Source organism: Thamnophis sirtalis, unplaced genomic scaffold, assembly GCF_051295495.1.
Source record: "Thamnophis sirtalis isolate CommonGarterSnake01/CBP01778 unplaced genomic scaffold, rThaSir2_p1.2 scaffold_5, whole genome shotgun sequence".
NCBI classification, from domain to species: Eukaryota; Metazoa; Chordata; class Lepidosauria; order Squamata; family Natricidae; genus Thamnophis; species Thamnophis sirtalis.
Window position 1 is genome coordinate 122,116,521 of NW_028261385.1, and position 12,744 is coordinate 122,129,264.

The following is a 12,744-nucleotide window of genomic DNA, read 5'->3' on the forward strand; positions in this document are numbered from 1 at the left end:
CATAACCTGCACATGCTTAATGGATGTTCACATCAAGCAATTATTCTACAGTGCCCAGATTTGGCTACTACGAGAGGGCTTTATGTAGAGTATAAAGACAGTGGCCTTGAGGACAGAGGCTGCTACCAAGGCAATGTTCAGATAAATGTAACTTGAGTCCAGGCCAAGAAAGCGTTTTGTGAATATATGTCAGACAGACCCCTTCCCTTTAATTCTCGTGAAGATAAATGAGAGAAGAAAAGCAGCAGATTTAGATTCTGTTACTATAACTGGTCTATATGGTGTCTGGTTTTTTAAACTGGTTTACTTTATAGAGCTAATTCTTTCCCTTCTTCCTATTATTGAAATGATTTATTTTTTTAAAATGCTCCGTGATGAGTATTTTTTGAAAAGTGAAGTTTTCCAAAAGAAGGTATAAAATCTAATGCACATTGAAAGAGTGGACTTCTTCATTGGAAGAGTACATTTACAACGTGCAATAGATTCTATATCAGTGATGTGTAACCTTTTCTGGACTGAGTGCCCAAAGCACACCCAAACCCCCCAAATGCAATGTGCACATGCTGCTGCGCATGCACTTCCACCCCTATGCATGCATGAGTGGCCCACCCGCACGCGCCCTGCCCTCCATGCATGCATAGCAGGGACCCAAAGCCCAGCAGGCTGGGGGGAGGGAGGCACATATGCGTGGCAGAGCTGAACTGGGGCAACGGCTCACGTGCCATCAGAGTGTTGTTTTACTCAGCTTGTTTTCCTTTTAAAACAAGCAGAGTTGACAATGTTAGAAGCAAAAGTAATATAATTGATACAAAACAATAAACATAGTACGATATTTAGTGTACATGTTAGCAGATCCTCCTATAGGGTACAGCACAGTCATATATGCTATGGAACCGTGATGGGGAACCTATGGCACACATGCCTGAAGTGACACATGGAGCCATGTCACTTGGCACGGGCGGCATCAGCTGTTCCCCTTCTGGGTTTCTGGTGTGCATGCTCATGCGATGATCAGCTGGCCTTTGTGCGTGTGGCCGTGCCAGAAATCAGAAGAGCTGGTCTTCCATTTTCTGGAGTGAGCATGCATGCTGGCCAGCTGATCGGCACGTGTGCATGCGCAGCAATAACCAGAAGACTTGCTGGCCAGCACGCATGCGTGCCCTGGAAACCGGAAGTTCATTTTCCAGCGTGTGCATGCCCCCTAGGCAGCCCCTTTTCCTTGTTGGGGCCCAAATGAATGCGCTCGAAGGTTCACCATCACTACTATAGAAGGAAGCTTTTAAAAAAACTGAACAGAAGAGATGAAAAACACCTGAAAGGAAAGAAAAGAAAAAATGTGAAATTTTTGATCAGCTAACAATATATACCATATTTTTCGGACTATAAGACGCACTGGAGTATAAGACGCACCATGATTTTGAAGAGGTAAATTGAAATAAAAAGGTTTTGCACTCTGTAGATCTCCCAAACCCTTTGCACGCCTCGCTTGCAGGGGGGCACACAGAGCTTTGGGAGGCTTGTAGAATGCTCCTGGGGGTTGGGTGGGCCAAAACGAGCAAAAAAGGCCAGTATTTTGCTCATTTTTGCCCTCCCCAGCCCCAGGAGCATTTTGGAAGCCTCCCAAACCCTCTGCACATCCATTTTTGCAAAAGAGGCAGGGTTTCGGTAGGCCAAAGATGCTGTATTCAGTGCATAAGACGCACCCAGATTTTCACCCTCTTTTCACCCTCTTATACTCTGAAAAATACAGTATATATATCTTGTTTCCTCAAATCACACTCAGTGCCAGATCATTGGAAGGTAGAAAATTTGTCCCCAGTTTTAAGAAGGATTGCAAAGCAGATCTAGAACATAAACTGGTCATCTTAATGTTTATTCCAAAAAAATTAGTAAACAATGGTAACTAAACAAATAATAGCACATAGAGCAGGGGTCTCCAAACTTGGCAACTTTGAGACTTGTGAACTTTAACTCCCAGAATTTCATATGCTGGCTGAGGGATTCTGGGAATTGAAATCCAAAAGTCTTAAAGTTGCCAAGTTTTGAGACCTTTAACATAGAGGGACAGGAATTTCATAACGTAGGATAGGCTCTGCAAAGGCAGATTCTGCTTTAGTCCCTATTAATGAGGTGTATGGATGGAGTTACTCCGTTGATATGGCATTCAAATGATATTGAATGTCATTTGACAACGTTTCTTGCTAAAGATTTTTGAATGCACTCATGCATAAGAGAATTTATCCTTATTTGTGTCTTGTCCTTAAAAGCAGAAATATATTAAAAAATCAAATAAATAGGCAACTCTTTCAATAGAGCAAGTAAGAGTAATCCTCAAAGATCTATCTTGGAAGCATTCACCAATATCTTATAAGTCTTTCAATCTGCAACGAATCTATCAAAATAAGCATTTCAGAAATTAATAACAAAAACCAAGTTTATAAGTATAAAATATTAGTTCATAAGCTTCACAGTTATATGTGATTTAGGTCAAAGAGTTTGTGGGTTGTTTATTTCACCCACATTGGACAAAGTCCTAATGTAATTTTCTGGATGATGTTGGAGCATTTAATGGTCAACTATTCAGATTTCATGGTAGAATGATTGTTTCAGATAATAAACTGTAGCAATCTATCAGTTGTTTGTCCTTGGTTGGCAGAACATTGGATTTTCCCCATGCATCCGTTTATCATTAGAACTCCTTTATTGAGCATCTTATTGGTTGATAGAAGCTTCATTGTTTAAAAACTAGTATAATTCCCATGCTGTTTTGCAAACAGAGCCAAATGCTTTCCTTCAGAAATTACTAGTGCAATGTGGAATATAGGCACCTGCCAATAGATTTCATATAGATACAGTTAGCAAGAAATCAGTGTTAACTTCTGATTGCAACTGATTTTCAGAGACAAATTGTTTTTGAAGGTATAAAAAAAAATAAAGTTGGGAGAATTCACATGAGTGGCTTTTTATTCCCAACCAGTGTCAAACCATACCATTCTTGCTTTCTGCCAGGTTTCTTCTTTGGTTAATTTTGTTAATTAGATTGTTTCCTATTGTTTTCTTTTTTTTTTCCTGGTCCTATCCTTTTTGATTCCAAAGAACTGTTTGTGAACTTTGGGTTTACTTTAGTTCAGTACGGTTGTTTAATGTTCTTTCATAAGAACCTCATTAGCTCAAAACTCAATCCCTCTGTTGTTTTTCTAAGCCCTAAAACTTTCATCATTTTTTCTGTCCCTTTTCAATTGTATATTGTTTCATGTTTTATCTCTTCCCAGCTCATATAATAAAATTTCACATAACTGAAAATGCTTACTTTTCCCACATTTTTTCAAAGTTTGTCTTTTGGTGGTTGTCTTTTTAAATTTTTTAACCTCTTATTTTGTTCTGACTTCTCTCCAATCATTAATTTTGGGCCAAATTTTATCTTAGATCCAAAGTCTACCAAAGATCTAAGTGCACATGCAGCTTGGGGAAGAATCTGAAATGTGGTGAAATCAGAAGGGAATCTAGAGCAGTGGTTCCCAAACTTGGCAACTTTAAGACTTGTGGACTTCAACTCCCAGAATTCTCCAGCCAGCTGGTTGGAGAATTCTGGGAGTTGAAGTCCACAAGTCTTAAAGTTGCCAAGTTTGGGAATCACTGATCTAGAGCTATGGGATGGAAAACAAGGGCCACAGACCTCATCTCTAAATCCTTTTACAGCAATTTAGCACAACCACAAATGAGTCATTTCTTTTATGCCATGTTCTCCCAATTGTGCCACCCTGCATTCTTGCCAGCTGGCCGGAGGAGACGGCAACACACAATAGCCAGTCAGCCATCCCTCCACCCCTGATGGTTGTGCTCCTTTTGCAGTGGGAAAGAAATGTAACCAGCAAAGCTGTTCCTCACAATGATTGGGGAGCAAGACACAGCTCACAGCCATAGTTAAACAGGGGGGAAAGTGTTGGAAGAAATGTCCTTCTGGGTTCAGTTCCAAGTAGGGAAAAAGACACTGGAAACATGGAGGCTGTTTGGAAAGATGGTTTAATAGTGGACATGATCACATGGCATGAGCTCCTGAACAGAAAAGGGGAATCACAAATGGCAGAGATGCTAAGAGTCCCTAGTTTTATGCCCTCTCTTGGCCCACACTTCTGTTTCCTGTTCCTGTGTAAGAAATGTATTCTGATTGGTTGCTGTCAGAGGTCATGGCTAGCTTTGTACGTTGTGTGCTAAGTTTGGTTGAAACTTGGGGATGGTGTAATGAAGTGTAATGTGATGGGGTAGATCTTGGTTGTGTAGAATAGGCTGGATCAGGCCTTAATGACCCATTGACAAAGATGGAGGGGAACTATTAAGAGTGAGTGTGTTTCCTGCCTAAAAAACACATTTCTCTGGCTCAGGCCTTAATGGTCCATTGACAAAGATGGAGCGGGGCAGAGTTTCTGTCTCTCTGAATTTCTACTTCTCTCCTTAGAGGAAATTTTCTGCCTTTTAAATATTTCCTAAAATATTTCACTTTCTAGGAGAGGGGTGGGTTTTAACTTCCTACAATAGAAAGTTTCATAGGTGCCTTTAGCTGCAGGAGAGAACAATTGTCACAGAACTTACTTCAGAGCAGGAGCTAACCAACTCAGCCTCCCAGGTCCACTGTATTGTTAGGACACAGAAGTTTGATGCTGGTTTCAAACTGATGTAACATTTATTTATAAGCGGGATCGGATTCAACTAAATCTTCTGAGTGAGTTACATTTTGTTATCATGGCACAGATAATGTTTCATTGGCATTGACTCATTTATCTGTTTTAAAGATTTATAGGCTGTTTTTAAGGCAACTTGCAGAGTCAGAGTCAAATTTAAGATGTCCGTACAGACCAGAAGAAGCCTCCAGATATTCTGAACTACAATCGCTAACAGCCTTAATTGGGATGAATAATGCTGGGGAATGCTGGGGATTGTAGTTCCTCATTTAGGGTTATATTTCCTCAGCCTGAGAAAAGCTGCAGTATGCAAAGATCTGAAAAAGCTAATCTTGGGGTATGGCCATCTTTTGCTGAATTAATAAATGAATGGAATGAAGAGATTACCAGATTACCCTCTGAGATTGTCCATCTTTTGTTTTTGTTTCCATAATATTTAAGATGATACAGATAAGGACCATCTTTGTAAGTCTCTCAGAGCATAGACTTTCTATACTCAGTTTTATATTTACTAAATATGAACTTTCCCCCTTACAACTGGTTTCTTTTCTACATTTCATTTTATCCCCCCTGATGAAGGAATTGCATTGCTAGTGCCGACTCACATCTTTGAAATTTGTTTTCGCATATGGAGCCCCAATATACCCAGACAAGCTGTCATCCCTCAAAGGTTCCCATTTAAGATTCAGACTGAGGCTTGGAGTTGCCAAAGTGGCCCAAAAGGCTGCCAAGGCCTTCTCAACAAGTGTCAACCTTCTGGTTGCCTTGGCTCAGTCCTGCTCCCGGCATTCTCTTTTTAGCACAGTAAAAAAAATAAATGTGTGGGTCTTGCAAATAATGGGGTATTTTTCTTAGAGCTCCAAAAAAAGCTTTCAGCACCTTCCAACAATCAGCGCCCTTCTTTCTTATGCAACAGGGAACCCTCATTATGTTCATCTCCATTTCTGATCCTTTTGCTTTTCGAAACAAGAGGACTTCTTATGGTAGATCAATTTTTCTTAATTTACTGCCCCCATCTCATTTATAGCAATTTATAGCAATGCTATAGGCCACCTAATGAGAAGGAAGGACTCACTGGAGAAGAGCCTAATGCTGGGAAAGATTGAGGGCAAAAGAAGGGGACGACAGAGAATGAGGTGGCTGGATGGAGTCACCTAAGCAGTCGGCATGAGCTTAAATGGACTCCAGAGGATGGTAGAGGACAGGAAGGCCTGGAGGAACGTTGTCTATGGGGTCGCGATGGGTTGGACATGACTTTGCAACTAACAACAAATAGCAATGTTAGTAGTAGATAGGCTTATATACCATAGGATTTACTTTCTGTTAGCATTATTTGCATATTGCCCCCAACAACCTAGGTCTTCATTTTACTGACCTTGGAAGGATGAAGGCTGAGTCAACCTTGAGATGGTCAGGATTGAACCGTGTGAAGCCAGGAGGTCAAGGTTTGGGATTCAGTCCCCAACAGGGACTGAAAATTAACAAAGTTAATTTTCTTTTATGTGATACTGGGAAAGCCAAGGATTCCCATCTCTTATCCCACATTATTCAAGTTTGCTCTCTTCGTTGCACTTCTTTACTCTAAGTAGCCTCTCATGGACTTACATAAAAGCATATAGTAAAGTCAGAAGAAAGTAGTGTTAGAAAATTCATAAGTACCCTACATATTATCAGCTGTGCAAAACAAATCCCACCTACTGTAGCTGGTGGACCAAAGGCTGCATGTTACATGACATTTCTGCTTGTGTTGATACTATTATTATTATTTAAATAAAAGAGGCACCTAAGGGCAAACAATTTATTAACCACAGAATGAAAGAAAACACAAAAGCCTGCAGTTCCTGGTATCTGAGTTTCATTCTCAGCCTTCGCTAAGTCTTACACACATGTGTGCTAGAGATAAAAGACATCCACCCACAACTCAAGAGATAAAGGTATGAGCTGCTCCAACAGCAGTGAAGGTTCCTTCCACCTCCAAGAGTGATACAGTTGTCATGGTCAGGGCTAAAAGTTGGCCAGGTCTGATTCATGTAGATGTTTTCTAATGGTTCTATCTGCCGGTCCTTCTAAACATACATACTCATATGCTGTCTCTCACACAATTATATTTCTACACATATGTATTTGTAATACACTGTCTCCGCAATGTCAAAATAAGGCTTAAAATGTTTCCTAAATGAATATGAAAAGGAGGGAGGGGAGAAACAATTTGGAAGAATCATAATATAGGGACAGGAAGGTTAATTCTAATGTCCCCAGCTACAGATGTCCCCTACTGCAATTAGAAATGAAACATACATACAGTGGCGTATTAAGGCTCACTGGTGCTCTAAGCACTGAGAAATCTTGGTACCCCCTTCCTTTGTACATACTGTACAAATCTTTATTGGATGTTTTCTTTCTCAACTTTGTGGTACCCCCTTTGGGCCTGGTGCCCTAAGCACATGCTTAGTCTGCTTAATGGTCAATACACCACTGCATACATACAGACCAGTGACGTGCGGTGAGGTTTATGGCTAGTGAGGCAAGCGGGCAAAAGCTGCCCTATGTCGGACCTACCGCCCCACATCTATGGCGGACACAGCGCCAGGGCTTTCGGACCTTCACTTTCCGACTGCTTCTCACTGCCGCCACACCTGCCGCCTCGCCCCCCGCCTCCTCCGACGAACAATCCTGCTGCTGCGCCTCTGCTTTCTACAGCTTAGACGGAGCCGGGACACCCAAGCTGCTGGTGGCGGTGGTGGTGGCCACCTGAGTGGCCCCCTCCCCAGCCAGCCTACCCACCCCTCGCCCGACCTACTCTCTGCCTGGCCGGCCGGCCGGCACAAAGCCTCACCACTCTTCTCCTCCTCTTCTTCTTCCTCCTCCTCCTCCCTGCTCAAGTAGCAGCAGGCTCCATGGGATAACAGGGTCTCATTCCTCCCCCGGTGCAGCGAGCTCCAGCAGGCTGGATGTGGGTGCGAGGGGCCTGGCCCCCGCGGTGCCTCCTCATTCAGTTGCAGCTGGCGAAGAAAGGGGAGAGGAGGAGGAGGAGGAGGAAAGGGGGAGCAGAGCAGGATGGGGATCCAGGTCGGGGGGAGAGGAGAAAGGGAAGGGGGGCACAGTGGACGAGGAGATGCTGAACAGAGCCCCTTATGCAGAGCCGGGCCAAGAGGCAAGACCGAGGCGAGCGGCAAAAGAAAGAAAGCACCAGCCCGCCAGCAGAGGCGGGTAAAAGACCCGCCTCTGCTGGCGGGCTGCCCCTCTCTTCTCAAACAAGGCTGCCCCTCTCTTTTCAAACAAGCTGCCCTCCCTGCCTCTCCGACGCCTACCCCCTTCCCTCTCTTCTCAAACAAACTGTCTCTCAAATTGAGAGTTTGTTTGAGTGAAGTGAAGAAAGAAACACATGCGCGCGCGCACACACACACACATTACTTACAATAATAAAATTACTTACAAATTACATTAATTTTGAATTCCTCCCCCTCCCTCCGACCCACATACTTTTTCCAGCTGTTTCACAGAGGATTTCAACTCTGCTCTTGTCTGCCATGATGAAAATGTAAAAATGTAAAAGGAAGAGCTGCTGAGGTCAGGCTGGATTAGCTGCTGCCAGAGTCTCCAATGGATGCCTCTGCTTAACTGTTTAAAAAAGCCTCTAAAAAAGTACCCGCTACAGGAGGAGGCAAGAGAACCACGTGCTTCATCTACATAAGGAATGTTTCGGCTTTTAACCCTTGCTTAACTCTGCTCGAGTGATCATAAAGATAGACTAAATGAGGCATGTGGTTCTCCCGCCTCCTCCTGTAGAGGGCAATTTTTTAAGAGGCCTTTTTAAATAGTTAAGCACTAAGCAGAGTCATCCACTGTGACTCTGGCAGCAACTACCTCAGCCTTTTACCTTTTACATTTTTTTTTCTTTTCATGATGACAGTGGTGAGGCCCTGCCACCCCTGCCTCCCCTGACTGCACGCCCCTGATACAGACATACATTCAAAGAACTACGTTCAAGTTTAATTGCTGTGATGAAAGAGAGCTGCTATGAACCAGAGGAGTTCAGGAAGGGGTTTGTTTATTCCCTAACCTTCCATGCGGATTTACTTGGGAGAAAGTCCTACTGTACTCAGTAGGGCTCTCTCTTTTAAATAGGTCAGTAAACCTTTTGAGAAACCTTTATTTCATAAGGGCGTGGAAGGAATCAGACATGGTGAAGTGAAACAGAGGGGAAGGCAATTCTAACTCACACTAGGAGTGATCAGAGGACCTCATATGGATTGCGCCAAGCATTCGTCCCAAGGAAACCAGCAAATAATCTTGTAGTGTAATTAACTATACTATGCTCTGATCTTAGCTCTAGATTTCCATGAATAAGACCACCTTGAAAAAAAGAGATGCAGTGAAGAGGCCAAGTAGAAGTATAAACTCTATGGCTTAGTCTTTTATCTAATTCCCATGAGGATCCTCAGAATCACATCTCTTCCCATCCTACCTTGCTCTAAATCAGGCAGAGCCAAGTTGCATAATCAACAGAGCCACACTGAATCGTTGTCAGGACTGAAGTAAACTTCAACTGCTGGACTACCATCTTATCTTGCTTCACCTTAGGCAGCCAAATATCTCAGCCCAATGGGAAGAAGCGCAATTTAACTATTTTGCCTTGAAATAGTCTGCCAAGAAAACACACCATGAGGGCAAGATTTGGGTTGGCCCCAGAGTTGCATTAAAAAAAAAATACTTGGGCATCATAAGCAGAAGAAGTTCCACCATAATTCTGTTTTTCATTGATGCTGTTTCAAATTCTTATCAGTAGGAAAGATTCAGGGGCAGAAATTTTTGGCCATATGCAGAAAGAAGGGCATTTTTAATAAACCTTATCTCACTGATATATTCTATAGTGGTGGATAAACAATAAAACTAAGTTGAATTTAACTTAGCTTTCACAACCAGATTTTGCATTCCTTTCAATCTTGGCTAGGTTTTCTGATTGTCCCTCATACTGAAGCTTATGCTACTTACCTGACCAAATGAAGTGCAAAAAAGCTAAGGTGTGTATACAGTAGATCTCTGGCTCTCAGAATTAATCAATTAATCTCAGCAAAATAACCAGATAATATAAAACCGAAAGAAAATGGTATATTTATCCTGCTATCTATGTCATCCCTTCTTATGTATTAAATAAAGGTGCCAGTTTCACTTGAGAAGTTCTGCAAAAATTATCAATTGGCTAGGAAAACAAAAATATTAATAATGAATATTATTAATCTTTTAGGAAAATATTAACAACCAGAAAAACAAATCTGCTAAATTACCATGACCTGACACTGTTGCAGGATAATTGATTCAGCTTTAAATAACATGTTTATTTGTTTGAAAAAGTCATATAGATTAGTTTGACATTGCCCCGCCTTCATGCTACCTTGCCTGAATATCATTGTACTGTTCACAGGACACTATGTTCATGTCACAAAGGGAAGGCTATGGTTTTTTTTGCTTTTTCTTCCTAAAATAGACTATTTTAAAGTGTTATTCCTTCTGAATGCAATATATTACTTCTAGAATCCAACATAATATTAATATGTTCTTTTTTATATTAGAAAAGGAGAATGGAAGTAAAGCATTCACCCCAAAACACTTCAGACATACTTCTAGTTCACAGTAGAAGCACAATACTGCACACGGGACTCACCTGTATTTGTATTTATTAGTCTATCAAACATGTAAGATAAGATAGCAGGTATAACTATAAATATGGGCATGAATGAAAGAGATGAATACAAATAAATGGGGACATTAGGACAGGGACAACAGGCACGCTGGTGAGCTTATGTACCACCACCCCCTTTACGGACCTCATAGGAATGGGGTGAGATCCATGATAGACAGTTTAAGGTTGAAGCTGTGAGGGTTAGAGCAGTGTTTCTCAACCTTGGCAACTTGAAGATGTCTGGAATTCTGGGAGTTGAAGTCCAGACATCTTCAAGTTGCCAAGGTTGAGAAACACTGGGTTAGAGGATGTAACAACGGATGTAACAGTTAGAGCATTGACCTGTTTTGTTCAGTATGACATTTGAAATTAGGGTGTCTATGTGCACAGGTTACAGATGCATGGAATCAGGAAATTTATGCAATCAGTTCCTAATCATGTGTAGTGTCTAAAAAAAAGAAACAAAACACACAGGGTTGTTGTTTTTTGCTAATTGGGGGATTTTGTCAAACCACTTTTTGAAATCCCAATAAACATTGTCTATCAGATCACCCTGTTTATATGCTAGTTAACAATCAAAGAATTTTAAAAAGTTAATCTTACAGAAGTCATGTTGATTCCTTTTCAGCAAAACAATAGGTTTTGATAGCTTATTTTTTCATACCATGTTTCCCTGAAAATAAGACAGGGTCTTATTTTCTTTTGACCCCTGAAATTTATTTATTATTTATTTATTTATTTTATTTATTTAATTTTATTTATATGCCGCCCTTTTCCCTGAGGGGACTCAGGGCGGCTCACAGTTCAGGGGGAGGGAAGGACAAAACAAGTTATACACATGAAGACAATACATCGTTAAAAAAGCACAACAGTCATACTATTCGGGTGGGGTTGAAGTCTTTAGTCCCAGGCCTGTCGGGACAGCCAGGTTTTAAGGGCTATGCGGAAGGTCTGGAGGGTGGTGAGGGTACGAATCTCCACGGGGAGTTCGTTCCATAGGGTCAGAGCAGCCACCGAGAAGGCTCTCCTCCGGGTAGTTGCCAGTCGACATTGACCGGCTGATGGAATTCGGAGGAGGCCTAATCTATGGGATCTTATTGGCCTAGTGGAGGTAATTGGCAGTAGGCGGTCTCTCAAGTACCCAGAAATAAGCACTTGGCCTTATTTTCGGGGAGGTCTTCTTATTTTTTAAGGTGCAGGAAGTGGCAAGCATGATCACCTCATGACTGCTGTTGTGTTGCAATATTTTTGGGGAGGGCTTATTTTCAGGGGAGGGCTTATTTTACCCTTATTTTACCACATACGCTCAAAAGCCTGATTTGGCTTATTATCCGGGGAGGTCTTATTTTTGGGGAAACAGGGTAGTATTTCCCTTAATTTGAGGAAAGTGTTTTAATTTCAGCAGTTTCACAACCATAGGATTGATTTGACACTGTAACAATTCCATTTTATAGCAGTTATTTATATTAATACCAGTTTTATCTTATACCATTGTCAGAAACAGAAGAGTTCTGACCCCAAGCTGGGAGATAATGATGATGTGTGGACTGCCCCTTGGAGAGGAGGTACAGTAGTTTATTTTCAAGAGCACAGTACAGAAACCAGGTTTCGAAAGGTAGTCTACAAAATTGGGGTATCAAGGTCAAAGGCAACAAGTCTCTTAAACTGTTTATTCTGGTGGACATGCAGTTCTCTTGGGAGAGTTTTTTAATTAAATTTACTGGGTATGTAAATTTTCTCTTTGATGCATATGGTGTTGGGTGCTCTGCCTGTGTACCTAAGGAAGTCAATATTCCAAATAATTTCCTGTTTGTTTGTTCTTTACTTGATTTAATCAACTCTAGTATGACTGTCATCTATGGACTAGGCTTAACCGCACATACTTTGTATTTAGGACATTGTCTCATTTTCATAATACTGTTTCCTCTGGTTACCAGCAGGTCAAGTTAGTGATAAAGGGAATGTGTGAATAGTTTTATGTTTAAGTTAAATGCTTCTAATTAAAATATTTTCTGACACCAGTTTATACCAATTCTGCATCTGGTAATAAGAATAAAATACTTTCCTGTGTGTCTGTCAACATGCCACTGTTATTATATGATTGTCTGTTTTAGAAAGAGTTTGTGAAACTAGTAGGAATGTTTGTATACATAAAGTTTATGGAGAAAATCTACCTATGTGGTTGCAAGGAGTTGAAAACAACTTGATAGCACATTATCAATCTATGTCACAAAGTGTGAGAAACTGCACAGATTCAGAATCTGTAGAATTCTGACTGACAGAATCCAGGGACCCTTAAAAGTGCGCTTATCTGACATTTGGTGGTAGGAGGCGTCATATGGAGTATGGTTTTGATGCATTCTCTGGCGCTAGTTTCATGTT